The sequence below is a fragment of the Lissotriton vulgaris genome, chromosome 2_1 (genome assembly GCF_964263255.1).
Source record: "Lissotriton vulgaris chromosome 2_1, aLisVul1.2, whole genome shotgun sequence".
Classification (NCBI taxonomy): domain Eukaryota; kingdom Metazoa; phylum Chordata; class Amphibia; order Caudata; family Salamandridae; genus Lissotriton; species Lissotriton vulgaris.
This window is the reverse complement of record NC_141687.1, coordinates 636,648,118-636,666,568: the sequence shown is the minus strand read 5'-3', so window position 1 is coordinate 636,666,568 and position 18,451 is coordinate 636,648,118. Positions and strand designations below refer to the sequence as shown.

The 18,451-nt window shown below is 48.5% G+C and overlaps 1 long non-coding RNA gene across 1 annotated transcript; it reads right to left on the bottom strand.

Annotated features, from left to right (window-relative positions):
• Nucleotides 1-247: 247 nt before the first annotated feature.
• Nucleotides 248-1,491, bottom strand: LOC147730913 (uncharacterized). Its single transcript, XR_015308613.1, has 4 exons — nucleotides 1,389-1,491; nucleotides 1,186-1,280; nucleotides 853-909; nucleotides 248-329 (listed from the first exon to the last, which is right to left on the bottom strand). It is a non-coding gene; the product is annotated as an uncharacterized LOC147730913 (long non-coding RNA).
• Between the last annotated feature and the right edge of the window lie 16,960 nt (nucleotides 1,492-18,451).

Below are 18,451 nucleotides of genomic sequence, written 5' to 3'. Positions count from 1 at the left end.
ATATGTGTCAAAAATTTCCTAGGCAGTCTAAAAACCAGACAACAGATGATTGGACCAAGTAGGACTAGGAAAGGGCAAACAATACAAGAAAAGCTTAATAAAAATAGATCATGATTTTAATCAACATATTAAAAATCATATAGAGAACAATAGGTTCACGTTATATGACACATTTACATAAAACAATACAGTATATACTCAATATAATTAAAAATAATTAAAAAAGACACCACATAAATCTAATAGTGTCTACAATAAAAATTATGGTGGCAAATTACTCGACGCGCGTTTCGGCGAAAACGCCTTCTTCAGGAGCCGCAAGTTACAATCTGTAATTACATATAAAGAAAGGACTTGTTACAAACATGGCTCTATAGAGATTTGCGTTGGAGATATATACATATTAAAAACATAATAATCACATTTTATATTAACAATATACATTTATTTATACATAAAAATAAAGCCTTTAACCCAGAAATAGAAGGTCCAACCTATATGTCTTGTGTCTGGCTTGTCATATAGTAGACATATTTGGAAAAGCAGATTGTGTAGTACTCACTCGACCGGGTGTTCTATCTTGAGAGAACCTATAATTGTCCTCTCTGTGCAAGACATTTTCATAGCAACAACATTGATATTGCTGTAATATCGAGAGATACAGAGAACACATTCAACGAGGCCTCTCTTTATGTAACATATTTATAGCTTGAACTATGACATAACCTCAATACATGATATTAATATAGGATGGTTGTACTTAGCTAAATACAGGGATTGTTCTCACATGGATAACACAATAGCATTACATTACATGTACATTAATATAACACCAATACGTTCATGACTTACTGATCAAAAGCAACCGAAGGATGTCATTTTCAGATGAATGGCACTGTAACAGAGTACCTAAAACATGGGTAAATAATGTCTGATAAATATAAAAGAACATATATATATACATGTATATTTAAAGAATTACCAGACCAAGAATATACTATGGCAGGGTAAATCAATAATTCAAATAAACACAATGGTTCCATATAGGGCAGATCCACGTGGACTGCCAATAGTTCTAGTTGAACATACAAAGATACGAGACTACAGAACATTGTAAAAGCAGCCATATCTAAGTGAGTTCAGAATGTGAATCAGATGACACATAGAAATAACAGTCTATAGTACCTGTGCAACTAGGAAGTACTCCTATGCTTGAAGAAGTATGTGCAGATGGAGCGAATAGACGAATAGCAATCCTTAATTATGCCAGCAAAAGATCCCTGAAAGATCAACGGATGTCTATCAGATGGTAAATATGGACAGATATGGGGTGTCATTAAAGGCACTAACGTACACATAACTAGTGTCAATGTTGGTACGGTGTTTACCTTTTAAAATGTGTTCAAATGCTGATGTGCACTGAAGAGGACGTGAAGATAAAACGTGGAGCAGCAATGTGGTTACCAACACATAGTTGGCAGTTCTGGAGGATACATAAACATGGACGGAACAAGAAAATCAATAAATGAATCCGATACATATGTGTTTATAAATGAAAAGAAAAACGTTCATGTGATTACCTGAAAGAACAACTAAATAGCTATAATCGTGGCTGGATATCTACTTTCGAGATTCTGGGCAGTCAGCTGCAGGGACCGGTCTGACTGAACTGACTACCACCCTGGAGGCATACCGGCGGGACACCAGGGAGGTTAGCCAGGTAGCGGAGGCCCTCACCGAACTCAAACAACAGCAGGCTGAGCAACATGCCAGGCAAGAACAACAGTATGGACGAGTGGAGGCAACACTGGCTGAGCTCTTGACGGTGCATCGGGACATGAGCCAATCACTACGTCAGATTGCTGGCAACATGCAGCACCCTCCCTGTGTCACCAGGCCACAAACATCAAGGCAAAGTGCAACACCAGCCACAGGGAGGGAGGAGGAGGAGGAGGAACTGTCTGACGTAGCGTCTCATGCATCGCCCAGGCCTGCACATGAGGGTCCCCCAAGGAAGAAGGGTCGTCCACGGCTAAGACTTTGAGAGGCAGTGGGTCATGAACAACTCCCAGGATACCTGACCTGGCATATTGCCCTTGGGTGCAACAGCATCACCCATCAGACTCTCCCACATGGACTTGCTGGTCACAATCTGCCCAATGATGCCAAGCACTGTGTGCTGGACTCCGTTGATTTTAACTGCAAGGCATCTTATCTCCAGCAGTGAACTTTGGATTCCCCCCCTTTCTGTACAGCACCTACTCACGATTCCTGCACAAGATCACCAAATAAATTCAAATTTCATCACACGCATTTGTGCAGTCATCCTGTAACCACAGTATGAAGAATATGAGTGTGCAAATGTATGAAACGCGAGTATGCAACAAACTGTAGCCATCCACACACTTGGATATGAGTCTGGATGAGGACAGACATAGGTAACAATATTCCAACAACTAGATACATGGATGGAAACACACACCTGTGATGGTTAGTAAATGGTGGAGGGTGGTTTGCCTCACAAAACTGCTATTAATGACAGGCACAGGAGAGTCACTTGGAGGTGTATAGATCAGGGCTATAAAGCTAGGTGGCCACGTTGGGAGTACCTACAACTGTGTCCTCGGGTATGTCAACTATCATCAGCATGCTGCTGTACTGTGGATGTGATGAATGGTGCACAGGCAAAGGGTGGCAGCACAGACTGTGGCCTATGGGCTGTATCAGTCTACACAAGCTCACCTGATCACGTGGCCTCCTCCTATGGAGTTACAAGTACACAACTGATGTGATGTGTGCAACGCCTACAGAACACCTAGCCACGTGTAACAATTATCTTCACCAGAAGGGCCATATCACACCACACCCAAGAGACGTGGTAATGGTGTGTGTACTGGCTGTGAGGGAAATGTAGAATAGGTCTGCCAAGGTAGTGTACTACCACGTTACTGTAAGGAAGGCGAGGTGTGCTGCTATGGTGCTGACAAGGTGACACTGTCCATATTTTGGTGGAAGGAAGGTGTGTGTGTGCCCTACGAGGCACATTACCTGGTTGTACGTCGACACACTGTCATGTGTCTCTGCATAGTCTTGCCAGTATGTGTTGCACACACAGGCAGATGATCCGTCATGGGTGAGTTTGAGGTCTTCAGATACCAGGTGGATGATTGTCTGGTGTTCCCTGTGTGTAGGATGGCTGGAGCATGCTCTACTAATGGCTTGAAGGAGGGGTAATCTGTAGGCATGTGTGGTCCTGGATCTGGGTACTGTGCGCAACATAGTGGCTGTGTATGCAGCAGCAGTATTGAGTGAAGACATTACGGCTGAAGGTGTGCAACAACTTGCAAAACAAGCACATACCACAAGGGCATTGTCAAGCCACAAACTCAAAGCAGGAGTGTCTGCATCACACAGGGTCACTGCAAATTAAATGACACAGTAATCAGCAAAGATGACAGTCACAGGATCTGGCCCCTTAGGGACAAGTGGGGATAAGGACGCACACCATCAGCAAGTGTAGTCTACATGTACTGTGTCCAAAGCAAAACAGCAGCTACACACCCATCTACCTCACACACAATACTGTACTTAAGCCTCAACATACACCATCCATGTTGTCACAGTACACCGTAAACACCTATCATCAATGATCCTACAATAGTTCATATATTACATGCACATTAGAAGGACATGTGGGTTGACATCAAGGATGCACAATATTCGTTTGGAATGACACGTCATGCACAACATAATGATTCCTTGTGAGGCCATGGAGCAAAATCCAACATACATGGTCAGTGCCATTGACCAGTAGACAAAATAAGTCATTGAATGATCTCACCTGGAATGCAGCTGAAACATTCCCCACTAGACTGCCAGGGACTGGCCATACCTTACTCCATCAGAGTGGTGTGATGCTCAAAGGGTTCCACCTCCAAATAGCCCCTTGGTCTGAGTACAAATGACAGACACAAAAGGGTGATCAGGCGAGGGAAGGAGAGGATGGGAACTGCAGAGAGGGAGACCTGAAACAGAGGCAAACAAGCATTAGGAGTACTATCTCATGTCACAGACGCTACAAATACCACATGATATTCACTGTACCAGTCATACCTTTGAAGTGTACCGACTGTAGCCAATTAGAGATCAGTCATCATGCCATCACATAAGAGCAGAAGCCGTAACACGGACACATGAAACCTAGGACAGCCTGTCACCTATTTCAGTCTTGTGTAAAGGTCACAAGTCTGCTACGATGCAATGAGATTTATGTTCACAAAAAATTATTCACAATGTATGATGATGTGTCCCCTGCAAACACATGTAAACATATGGAAGTGGTACTTACGCAAAGTGTAACATCTGTATATATTCATGTGTACACGTAAGGGCCATGAGGGCAGACTATACATCACCCACAACAGCTGTCAGCATCACATATGATGAGGAAGATAATTACCTAATTGCAATACAGGCACTCTGTAGCAAGTATTTTGCTATAGTAACTGTGCCTCACCATGGTAAACATGACAAGCTGGTGGAATAATAGTCAACAGCAATCAATGAAGAGCCAAGCCACATAAAGAACCCGACCGTCGCACATAAATGCTGCACGGGACAAGAGAATCATGGAAATGACCGCACCCCACTGGTGCCACAGAATATTTAACATGTGCATCAGCACACCATTGTGATGTCATCAGCCCAACATACATGGCATCAGGTCAATGTAAACAGAACTCATACTCACAGTGAAGGCTGGTGTAGTGGTTTTCACAACCTGCAGTGAGGTAACGACACAACAGCGACATGACATACTACCACAAGGGGTAATGCATCCATGCGAACAGAATCACAGGACAGTTGTCTTAACATGTGGAACATTCACTGGGCCGCACCTACACAACATGGTTGTTATGTACCAAACTGGACTGGTCCACAAGGTGGAGGTGATGATCTTGATACATTGTAATGCACACAGTGAGGCTGCAATCCCCCACAGAGTCTGTGGTTGTGACCTCCCACACAATGTCAAACCATGGTATATGCAATGTCTCAGTGTCAATGTCAACCCACATTGATGCTGCCATCAGAGTCTAAAACAACTACAGACGACTGTCAGGTGGGGTGACTATCCTGTCATGGGAGTGGGCCTACATGTAATAGGAAACATGATGTGGTTACATGTATGCATGGTCAAACAACATGCGCAAGAACATGTACACACTATTGAAAACATACCAACGCTAAACAGCCTTATATGAGTCCTTACCCAAATAGACTTTTCCACATGTCCATGCATGCTCCCTTGATTCGGCTGACGTTGCAATCATGATGAGCAATAGCAGGATGACCAAGATGGCACCAGCGGACAACAGGCAGGGAGAGCTGGGGATGAGAGGCACACAAGGGGTCAAGTCCTGTTGAATGTCATTCTGACATACTCATGTTAAGTAGCCTGATGTTGTAGTACACTTGTACATTCCAAGTACACACATAGCACATATGTGTGTTGCATTACATCTGCACCTGTGTGACACTGCACATCAAACATCAAAGTGACATTGCATACAGTCAGCTGCATACACAGCATGCTACCCATGCAACTCTAAAGTTGAGGTGTAGACAAAATTCACCTATAACTCACCATCATGAGAAGAAATTGCGGATGAGGTGACTCCGGGTATCATCTTCCACCTCCTCGTCACTCGCATCCTGGGCAAGGCCTTCATCCTCAACGGGCGGATGTTCCAGCTCATCAGGATCTAGGATGAGTGGCACAGCTTTTCCACTGCCATGTTGTGCAACATGCAGCACACAATGAAGATGTTACACACCTTGAGTGGGGTGTATTGGTGTGCTCTGCCTTTCTTGTCCAGGCACCTGAACCTGCTCTTCAGGAGTCCAAATGTACGCTCGATCACCCGCCTAGTCTTCCTATGAGCATTGTTGTACCGCTGGTCTGCAGCTGTCCTGGGATTGCGTAGGGGAGTCATTAGCCACGGCATGTTTGGATATCCTGCGTCTCCTGCAAATTGAAATCATGGAAATGAGTGTGTAATATGATGCCGTTCATGAAGTAATGACATACTGACATACATGGCTAACAGAGTATACCCATCAACTAGACATGCCCGATGGTTGTGCAGCTGCAGCATCATCTGTGGTGTCCTGCTACACCTCATGATGAAAGCATCATGGCACGATCCTGGAAAGCATGTTGGCAAGACACACCACCAGGGCATTTATCGAGTGGTAGTGTTTCCTGTTGCGGTACGCTTGCTCCTGAGCCTGTGGTGGCACCAGAGTAAAATGTGTACCATCAATTGCACCAATTACATGTGACATGCGTCCCAGGGCATAGAATTCCCCCTTGACATCTGTCAACTGTTCAGGAGTAGGGAATGTTATGAATTCATCAATGTGCAGCAACATTGCATCCAATACATCACTTAATACCCGGCTGAACATTGTCTGTAACATCCCTCCCACATCAGCAATGGTAAATTGGAACGTACCTGTGCCAAAGAAATGTAGTGCCGCCATCACCTTTACCTTGGGTGTCAGCGCAGTCGGATACCTGTGTTGTGGTTGCAGGTGTGCCTCCAGTCTGTCCGTCATGTCCTGAATCAACTGTGCTGGGAAGCGGTAACGCTGTATGCAATCACGTTCCCTCATGGCATCCAAGTCTGGCAACGGCCTTTCAAGAGGGGGTGCCCTGCAAAACATTTTCCGGTGAAAAATTGTGTACAACTGAAAATTACAATGTACATGGCACAAGCAGCACTGCTCAACACATCAATACAATTGTGAGTGTGGCGTGGGCTACACACACAGGAAACATGTGACAGCTGCCAGCCACTCCTCCATGTAAAGTACAAGACCTGTGGTTTGTGGAATGGATATGACATGCATACAAATGACCTGATGGGAAGGTCTGAGTGAGCAGGGCAATGTATCTGGTCAGTCACACACGTCACATGATTTGCATTAGGAGGTTGTCTGCACCTCCAGACAGCTGACAGCAATGCACACACCCACATCACATGTGCCATCATTTTCAGTGATCAGACATATTCTCTTTGCGGTGTGACATTTCCAATAGACAAACATAGGCATCATCAGACATCATAAATGTATCTTATTGACTATTGGACGGATCATTGGCACAAGTGGCATGGTGTGCGTACATGGGAAACCCTCTCATCACAGCAAGGACACATCATCTATGCTCCTTCAGCAGATATACTTAACAGTATGAACAAGTTACTTACCTTTTGTAACTAATCATCTGTAAGTAACAGTAGTCTGCATAAGATTCCTACCTTGGAAAACATACCCCAGCAAGACCAATGCCTGTGGTGCGTCTCGAAAAAAATTATCACACAAGAAAATCCAGGAAGACGGAACGGCCAAATAAGACATCCCTCCGGACTTGGCTGTCCAGGCAGTAGTGTTTTCCAAACGTGTGCATTGAGGCCCACGTAGCTGCCTGACAAATGTTCTGCAAGGGGACTCCCCGACCGAGGGCAGTAGTAGCCACCGTATCCCGAGTGGAATGGTCCCTCAGCCCAACACGAGTCTACGTATTTGGGAAGGGGTACCAAGCCTTCATACACCAGACAACACACAGAGAGATGGTCTGCTCGTGTACTGGCCTTCACTTTTCAGCAAACACGTGACAGACTAAAAGGTGTTCATCCACCAGGAACAGTTGTGTGCGATCCAGATAGTATGTGAGCACACATTTTGGGTCCAGACGGTGTAGCTGCTCCATCTCCTTTGGGGGATGCGTAGGCGGAAATAAGGTGGACAAGGTGAAAGAGTGCCCGATGTGGAAGTCCGTGTCAAACTAGTGCTGGAAATAGGGTGTTTTTCTGAAACGCAAACTTGTCCAGATAGACTGAAAGGTTATGAGGTTATGTAGAAAGAGCCTGGAGCTCACTCACTCTCCTGGCAGAGTTGATGGCAAAGAGAAAAGCAGTCTTCGGAGTCAGAAGGTGGAGAAGAAAATTGTGCAGTTGCTCAAAGGGAGCACACATCAGAAATGTAAGAACCATGTTGAAGTCCCACTTAGTCATCACATACGGAACATGATGAAACGTGTGTCTGATGCCTTACAGAAAACAAGTCACAATAGGGGACTAGTGCAAAGAAGGTTGATCAGTCAAGCCTTAGTGTGGGTGAAAGGCCAGGAACGTAGCCCTTGACAGTGGCCAGAGCAGAGCCCTGCTGGGCATGAGGAAGAAGGAAGAGATGAAATTCATGAAGAGGTGCAGAAAGAGTGTCCACAGCCTTTGGTGTGCACAATGCCACAAATCTGGTCCACCTGCAGGCGCATTCCAACTTTGTGGAGTGACGCCTGGCAGCATGGATGATATTACAGACTTGAGGATGGAAGTTAAATGGCCTCTACTGTCACCGCTCAATCTACAAGCATGGAGGTGGAGACTGTACAGGTACGGGTGGTGGACCGTCCTCTGCTGCTGCAACATAGGGTCCTCCAGAAGAGGCAGGTGAACCGGCTGGTCAACTGACATACTGAGAACTCGGGATACCAGTACCGACATGTACATCCATGTTGCTCAGCTAAGGCCAAAGTGCAGCTGGTAAACTGTAAGTGCTTGTGGCCTGACGTGAACCACAGGTAGGGCCGGTGGGCCGGCAGGATGGGGATGCAGAAATAAACATCCTGCAAGTCCACTGCTACCATCTGGTCTCCTTGGTCCAGGGCAGGTAGGACCTGAGCCACTATCAGCATTTTGAGCGTCTACTTCCAGAGGAAGCCATTGTCGTTACATGTGTCCAAGTTAGTGGGTATGCCCCCATTGGCATTCTTGGGTAGCAGTAAGTAGTCGGAGTAGCAGACACACCCTATTTTGGGCCCTGGAACGGGGATGATGGCCCCCTTGGCCAAGAGGGCTGTAACTCCTGCAAGCTGCAGTTGCCAATGATCTCCACATACGCTTTTGTATTGCGGTGGCATGGCTTCAGTGGTTACATCAAGGGTGAGTGAATAGCCGCTTGGGATGATTTTGTGCACCCACCTGTCAAATGTGACAGTGCGCCAGTGGTGGAGGTGTTGGCGAACCATGCCCCCCACTGGTGTCACATGGCCTTGAAAGTACAGAGTAGGGGTGGGTGTAGGCAGATGCTCCAGAGGAGGTCTGGACCGACCCCGTTGTCCCCGACAGCCGCAACTGCGGTTACCTCTGCCGCCACCGCGTTGGATGTTAGTCAGCATTGCGTGGCTGCCAGCACATGTGTGTGTGCCACTTCCTTGGCCACAAAAAGAGCAAAAGGTACCAGTTTGCTGGTGGAGGGGCAACAGGCCCATGGACCTGCCCGTAACCCTGGAGTGCTTAATGTGCTACAGCGCATGGTCTGCCTTGTTGCCAAAAAGGCAACTAACATCAAACGGCATGTCCATGAGTGTACTCTGGACATCGGGTACAAATTGGTTGGACTCCAACCAGGCTTTGCTACAAATTGGCTCCGTGCTTGCCATCGCCCTGCCCAGTGAGTTGATGTGATCCAGCCCACACCGGATCAAATGCCATGCTGCAGCTTGCCCTTCCACAAGGGCTTGTGCAAGTTTCGCCCGTACCGACAACGGGCAGCAGTTCCGCTACCGTGTCCCGCAAAGAGTGGGTGTAGCGGACAAAGAGGCATGTGATGTTGGGAGACCGCAGTCCTAGACTCAGGGAGTATGATACCATCTTGCCGTACTGCTCATACCTCTTGGATACCCTGTCCGGCGGAGCAGATGGGAATGCGGTCTGTGATTTGGAGGCCTGGATGCCCAGGCTCTCTGGGGTGGGGTGGGAGGACAGGACACATGGGTCGTCCGGTGGCGGGTGTTGGCATCTGCCCACGTGCATATCTACAGCCGAACCTGTATCAGGCCTGGACCTAGTGCCCAAAATAGCGTCAGTCAATGCCTCATGACACGGCTACAGAGGCACAGCCGAGCGTGATTGCACTTTAAGGACCTTAGTGAAGAGGTCGGTCCTCACGGCCGCGACAGTGAGACAAAGGGGCAAGGCTTTGTCCGCCCATGTCAACACCACACTGTAGGTCGGTCCCTCCGCAAAAGCCACGGTTGGATTTGTGACAAAACCAGTGTCTGACGAGATGTGCAGACCACTCGATTCCCCCAGTCCACCTGTCCATTCGTCTTGGGACTGACACTCACGTGTCAGTGGGTCTTCAGACCAATCCCAATACTCCTTATCACCCATTCCATGATTATCAGGGTTGTCAACAGATGTGGCCGGCTAGTCTAATTTATACTCCCCATGCAACATCAAATGCGGTATTTGGCTGCGCCGTTCCCACGCCAGAGCCGTTAACAGTGTGGTATTGGGGACGGCACCACCCGAGGACGGCGCCGAGGGTAAAACCTGGGGGACTGTAGACGGTGAGTGCATGAGGTCAACCAGCCAGGACCAGAAACAAGTTTTGGATCCAGCGGTGCAGGGCCTAATGCGCCGGCGCCGTCTGAGCCAAAGCACTTGTCGGCATCGGGCCAGAAGCACCAGACCCACTAGGGACCCCAGACGTGTCCGCTGGGCCCAAAGCCGCCGCATTGCCCGTCGGAGGAAAGAGGGACATCATAGCCATGAGGAAGCGCTCAAACTCATCCTGCGTTCCATGCTGCCCAGGGACCGGAGGTTGTGGGGCAGGCTACGACACACGCAACTCTGACAGAGCTGTGTGGGCGGTGTCACACAAATCCCCTGCCACATTGCACGTGCATCGTGGGGATTTGGAAGAGCGATGACCACTCTGACTTCTTGTGTTTTGCTGACGACTTAGCCACAGAGGAGTGATGTTGACTCCCGGAGCTCTGATGGCTCAAACCCCACGCCCGGTCCCTCGACCTCCGTCCAGACCCTGACCTCTTGCAGTGCAGGCCAACTGCTGGAGTCGGAGCCACTTGCAGGACCACTCCCGCCTAGCCTCCAAAGTCAGGGCCCGGCAGTCGGGGCAGCTCTTGTTGTCGTGGTTGACGTGGAGACACCGGCGGTGAGGGTCAGTCACCGACATCAGTCGGTCGCTATCCTCACCGGCTTGACACCGGACGTCCCCATTGGCACCGTCCAGAGTGGAAAATTCAAGTAAAAACATCAAAAGTGATTGTACAAGGTTTTGATTTTGAATAACTTAGGTGACACTTATACCAGCACTGCGCTCCTGGTGTGAAAAAATCGGAGCTGACATCAGCACACGAAGGCGGGGTCTGAGTACACAGACAACGTAATTACGGCGCACACAACGCCAACGACACACGCTAAGCCACAGACATCGCCTACCGACACACAAGGGTACTACTAAGCACAAATTTGCAGATCCAGTCTGACGCTTGTGGATATTGGGGAGGAAAATTAAACTGACCTGTTCATTTCATATGCTGTCAGCATGCACAAATTTGCATGTGGCACACACATAACGTGGTCACACAGGGTCATGCTGTGCTTCAAATTCACATCTGTGACAGTGGGCATGTCAATGTCATGATGTGACAGTTCCATGTACTCAATGGTGTGCCCTTCCAGTGTTGATGTGCATCACAATATGTTGCAGACGTTACTCAGGTGATACGTGTTGTACGTATGTGATCCACATGTGCACCATGATAATTGACATGTCTCAAAAGCTCTTCACACATCATCTGAGCCACTAGATGATATTTCCTGTGCTTCATCACTGTCTGCCACACCTAGGGCATGCTGATGGAAGGATGCCTTTCAGATGTATACATCCACATGGTCAGCATGAGTGTACACTACATCCCTGCCATGTGATTTGCTAGGTTCAGTCTCCCAATGTTGACATGTATGAGGACATGGACTCAGCCTACACAACCATTCAATTGAGCATGCCTGACGCACTGTACCCCAATGTTACGTGCGTGTGTAGGCCTCGTTTCCCCAATGCATTGTAGACATACGTGAGCAGAGCGTACCACAATCGTACGTGTGTGCGTAGGCCTCATTTCCCCAATGCATTGTAGACATACGCGAGCAGAGCGTACCACAATCGTACGTGGGTGTGTAGGCCTCATTTCCCCAATGCATTGTAGACATACGCGAGCAGAGCGTACCCCAATCGTACGTGCGTGTGTAGGCCTCGTTTCCCCAATGCATTGTAGACATACGCAAGCAGAGCGTACCCAAATCGTACGTGCGTGTGTAGGCCTCGTTTCCCCAATGCATTGTAGACATATGCGAGCAGAGCGTACCCCAATCGTACGTGTGTGTGTAGGCTTCGTTTCCCCAATGCATTGTAGACATATGCGAGCAGAGCGTACCCCAATCGTACGTGCATACGCCTCTTTTCCACAATGCATTCTAGACATACGCGAGCAGAGCGTACCACAATGGTACGTGCGTGTGTACGCCTCGTTTCACCATTGAATGAGTTGCATTTGCGAGGGCTATCGCACTGTACTTGTGTGTATATTCAAAAAAATAAATACAGAACATCTAGAGCAACAGTGGTAGGATTAGAATGCAGCCAGGTTGTCATGGTTATAGAGATTTGAGAGTGTTCTACAGGTGATCTGGAAAATTCCGTTGGGCAAAAGTATACAACGTTGCAAAAGTTGTTGTTCAGCTCTGGCTCACTTTTCAAACCATGCATATGTGTGTCATGGCCTTATGTGTCATCGGATTGAATGGAACATAGGATGCAAAGTATTCTGGCCTATCACACACTACTCCTTGCACTCACAGACCCTCAGCAGCACAGATATAAGGCAGCATGTGGCTGAGGGAGGGCACTTGCCTGCACAAAATTGGAGTGGTAAACACAGCTGCTGTCTCTGTATCCTCTGGACCCTGATTAGCTGAGCATGGAGAGGGCACCTGCATTCAGTGATGCTGAGAACAAGGCCCTGCTGGATGCCCTCCTGCCCAACTACAGCAAGCTGTATGGGAGACCAGAAGATCAGGTGAGTGATGTGTGCATTATCTTGGAGTGTGCACCTGTTGTGTGTGTGACACTACAGCCATTGTGTAAGTATGTTTCAGAGATGCAATGTTGTTTTGAGGGAGTGCCAATGTGCACAGTATTGTCTGAAGATGGTTATTTGTTGTAGTGGGGTGTGTGACTGCATGTCACGTGCTGCAGTGCAGCCTGATGTGGCAGATGTTGCTCAGTGAGTGCCATGCTGAATGAGTGATTTGCAGCCCTTATGTCATCTGTAACCTTGCAATGGCATGTAGTGCATTTCTGTTTGCTCACAGGCCACATCCTCCTGGACAATGATGCAAGTGTGTTCATCATCCTATAGCCTGTTGTCCTCAAGTATTTAGTGCATATGTGTGTCTTTGGGACATGGACCAGGTGTACTGATGTTCTTTACCTTTACATTCGTGACAGGTATCTGCCTATGAGAAGGGTGACATCTGGCTGAACATCGCCAGGGCTGTCAGGAGAGAGGGGGGCCTCGCAGGAGGCTCAGAAACATCAAGAAGAGGTAGCAGGACATCCGGTGCTGGACCCGCCGCATCACCAGAGTACAGCTGAAGCTGGAAGCTCCACGCCGGCATGGCGGCACGCGCCACCTCACCCCCAACATGCTCCGGGTCCTGGAAGTGGTGTTCCCAGACCTCCATAGGCAGTTGCATGGGAGACAGCAGCAAGAAGGGGGTAGGTACATGTCTGTTTGTTGTCATGTGTGTCACATGCTACCTGCAGTGCTCCCAGGCATGCTAACAGTCCCATAGTTGGACTGGTGTTGTCAGACAGCCACTTCATGCATTGGCATGAGAATGGCCAAGTTTCAGGAGATGCTTTTTACATGACTTGCCCTACTCCACATTTGCCCAGCTCTGTGCCAACACTTTTTCTTTCACAGGTACTCCTAAGGTGCTATGTGTTAGTATGCAAATTCCTTAGCACATCATCATGTTGGAGTGAGGTCTGTGACACCTGTTGTTACCTTACATGTAGCACCACATGTGCACTGGGTCTGCCCTTCTACATATTTTCGCACTGATCTGGAGTATCAACATGTATTTTCTGCAAGAGTCAGCCTCAGTGGCCTTGGTCCATGGTGTACTTTCTATTTGTGATGTGTTAGCTACAGGACCACACTGTACATGTATAATAATTTAGGCTTGTGCATACTCACACTGTGCAGTGTGAGTGTGCATATACTCAAAATATGTTGCATGTTGTTAGGAAATCCTATAGATGGTCAACCAGACAATGTGACTTTGGGTGTAGACATTTGTCATGCCAGTGTGAGGTGAAGGTACACTTGGCTCCAGTTCCCAGGATGGCTTCACATGGCAGTTCATGAAGGACTTTTAGCATGTGGCACAGGGGCGCAGCAATTCGACCATCACCAGGTCTGGTTTTGTGTGTCAGGGTGTGAAAATGAACAGTGACTGATCATCATCTATCTGGTTGTCAGGCAGTCGGTCATCAATGTGTTTCTCTCGTACAAGTTGTTGCCTTGCCTGTTACTTCTACCCTACTATACATTGAACTTACTTTCTCTTCTGATTGCCCAAGACTATGCTTGGCATTGTGCATAGTTCAGTGGATTGGGACTCATGATGAAGGCCATGTTTAGAAATGTTAGCAATTTTTTTAAAGCTGATTTGTCAGATGTGTACAGGTGACTGATATGTATTTCTTATTCTCCTTGCCAACAGCATCATCACCACAATCTGGAGGAGACACAGACACGGACCACACAGAGGGACCCAGGGACAGTGCCACCTGCTTTGAGGAGTCGGAGGGAGCCAGTGGCCAGGAGCCAGGGTGAGGAGAGTCTGCGGGCCGGATCCCATGTGACCGACACCTCCTACCATGCGGACGGCTCGGAATCAGACTCTCAGGAGGAGGGGGAATATGCAGAAATGGACTCTTCTTCATCTTTGGCTGGCCTCTCCTCCTCCATTACCATCTCCACCCTCCCAGTTGTTAGGGTCCCTAGGGTCCGTGCTAACCCCTGTGTCTCCTTTGGTCCCGGCACCGCAGCACCTGCCCCTGTGTCCCCTGCTGCCCTCAGTGCTGAGTCTGTGGACCTACTCTGGCTGATTGTAGTAGGTCAGACATCCATGTTGACTGTCCTCCATGGACATACACAACTCATTACGCAGTTGTTGTCGTTCATGGAGGGCATGTCATTTGGCATGTCTGATCTACGTCGGAGTGTGACTGCCATAGAGTCAACACTGAGGGCAGCTATGTCCACCCAGCAGCATCTGCCCCCCCACTTCTGACCCATCCACCTCAGCCTCTCCCATACCTTCCAAAAGTACACGCAGACGCCACAGGTCAGACACAACAACAGACACACCCAGCACACCCACACGGCAGAAGAAACTCAAATCACCACGCACCCAATCTCAAGGGGATGTAGGCACACCCACAGGAAGAGGGGACAGACATACCACACGCATCCACAGACCCACAACCACAGACTCACAACCCTCTACCTCCACCCCCAATGTGTCCCCGGGTTCAGGTGGAAGTTTTACAGAACTGGCTGAAGTGTGCAGCCAAGTTTATATTGCTACTTTCTGCAATGCACCGGCCAATGTGGATGAATCCACACCACCTGAATCCACTACACCTGTCCTTCCCTCTCCTGTCCCTGCGGTGCCGGGTGATTCCACAGATGATGCCCCTACTGTTTCCACTGCGGATTGAACTCCATGTGCAGGCAAGTTTCGGTGTGTCAACATCCATTGTGGCCCAATCTGGTTTTATCACTTGTTTGGACTGGCCGTTGGCCTTCAAAGAGCAAGGACTCTTATTTGCATTTTATTTTTGGATCCAGCTGAATAAAGCTATTTATTTTTGTTTCTGTACTTTATTTTGTCTGTTAATGTCTTTGACTGCTGTGTGCCTGGGAGCTGGTGTGATGTTCAAATTTGGGTACAGTAACATGTGTTTATTTCCTGATGGTAATGAAGTTACCAATGGTATGTTCCAGCTTTTACTGGTGGGGGTCTTAGCCACACACACACTGTTATGCTGGGCACTGCTGGGCACTGGTGGGGGTCTTAGCCACACACACACTGTTATGCTGGGCACTGGTGGGCACTGGTGGGGGTCTTAGACACACACTGTTATGCTGGGCACTGGTGGGCACTGGTGGGGGTCCTAGCCACACACTGTTATGCTGGGCACTGCTGGGCACTGGTGGGGGTCTTAGCCACACACTGTTATGCTAGGCACTGCTGGGCACTGGTGGGGGTCTTAGCCACACACTGTTATGCTGGGCACTGCTGGGCGCTGGTGGGGGTCTGAGCGACACACACTGTTATGCTGGACACTGGTGGGGGTCTTAGCCACACACACACTGTTATGCTGGGCACTGGTGGACACTGGTGGGGGTCTTAGCCACACACACACTGTTATGCTGTTCACTGGTGGGGGTCTTAGCCGCACACTGTTATGCTGGGCACTGCTGGGCACTGGTGGGGGTCTTAGCCACACACACACACTGTTATGCTGGGCACTGGTGGGGGTCTTATCCACACACACACACTGTTATGCTGGGCACTGGTGGAGGTCTTAGCCACACACACACTGTTATGCTGGGCACTGGTGGGCACTGGTGGGGGTCTTAGCCACACACACACTGTTATGCTGGTCACTGCTGGGCACTGGTGGGGGTCTGAGCCACACACACACTGTTATGCTGGGCACTGGTGGGGGTCTTAGCCACACACACACTGTTATGCTGGGTACTGCTGGGCACTGGTGGGGGTCTTAGCCACACACACACTCTGATGATTGACGCTGCTGGGTATGTTTTCTACACATCACTTACACTTGCACTGAGACTGCAGACTTATGTCCCACATGTCTGACTATTACACTGGTGAAATGCGGGAATGTACTGTACCCCGAGATCGATGATGTTGGTGCGGCACGTCTGACTTACACTGGTGATATGCGCTAGTGTACCGCACCCCGAAATCAATGACGTGGGTGCAGCACGTCTGACAATTCCACTGGTGAGGTGCGGTCGCGTACCGCACCCCGAAATCGATGACGTAGGTGTGGCACGTCTGACTATTACACTGGTGATGTGCGGTCGCGTACCGCACCCCGACATCGGTGACATAGGTGTGGCACGTCTGACTGTTACACTGGTGAATTGCGGGAGCGTACTGTACCCCGAGATCGATGATGTTGGTGCGGCACGTCTGACTATTACACTGGTGATGTGCGGTCACGTACCGCACCCCGACATCGATGACGTAGGTGGGGCACGTCTGACTGTTACACTGGTGATATGCGGTAGCGTACCGCACCCTCGAAATCGATGACATCGGTGCGGCACGTCGGACTCTTACACTGGTGATATGCGATGGCGTGTGTCGCTACGTACCCCGACATTACAGGCGTTTGATAGGGATGTGCGCGTGTGGCACCATGTACAGGTATGTTTTGATTTTGTTGTACTCACCATCTGCGCCGTCGTCGGTTTCTATGTGCGAGGTGGTGGGCGTACAGGACTGGTATGACACGGACGATGGGGTTCATGTCTTGTTTGTCGCGTACCGGGGTGAGGGTCGGGCCGGACTCTGTTTTTACGGCAGTTTTTGACTCTCGTAGCAGAAGAGCCATACGGAGTGTCTTCGACATGGATCGTACTTCCTGGTTGGGATGACGCGGTCTATTTACGTTCAGACGTAGCGTCATTCGTCATCCGGGTGCCATTCGTATGGACTTTCGATTTGTATGGAGATTTTTACGAGTTGTACGGAGTGATGCTTTGGATTGAGATCGTACTTGCAGATTCGTAAGGAGACGTGTACGGATGCGATTTGTACGTGGAAAAAAGCTTCGTTCGGAAATTCGAAGCGCTTTATTCCGTATCGGAATCGGCCCCTTTATGTTAGCTAGTGGCCCTTATGCCAAGGTTTGGTCCAATACAGTATCTATGGGCCAGATATATGAAGCGTTTTTCCCGTTCGTGAATGGGCCGATTCTCAGAATTGATCCGTTTGCGAACGGTAAAAAGGGGAAATCGCAAAAATTGCGATTCCCTATTTAGCAAATGCATTTAAGGAATCGCAATTTGCGATTCCTTAAATGAAATGTAGGAAGCCAAAATAATTTGCGACCTGTCTTTAAGGAATCGCAAATTACCACCAACTTCAAGTTGGTGGTAATATGCGATTTCCATGAACCACATGTGCATGCTTACCTTTTAGGGGGTGCAACAGGGTGGCCTTTTGGTTCCCCTATCACCCTTGAAATTGCATTCGCAATTTGCAAGTACCTATTTGGTACTCACAAATTGCGAATGTCTTCCCAGAGGCCCATTGGAATGAACGGGAAGGTATTCCTTTAATAGTGAATCGCAATTTGCAATTCGCAATTAAGGAATATGTAGGAATCGTAATTATTATGGCAAAACCTACATACAGTGCATTTTGCAATTCCATAATAGCGAATCAGTAAAATTCGC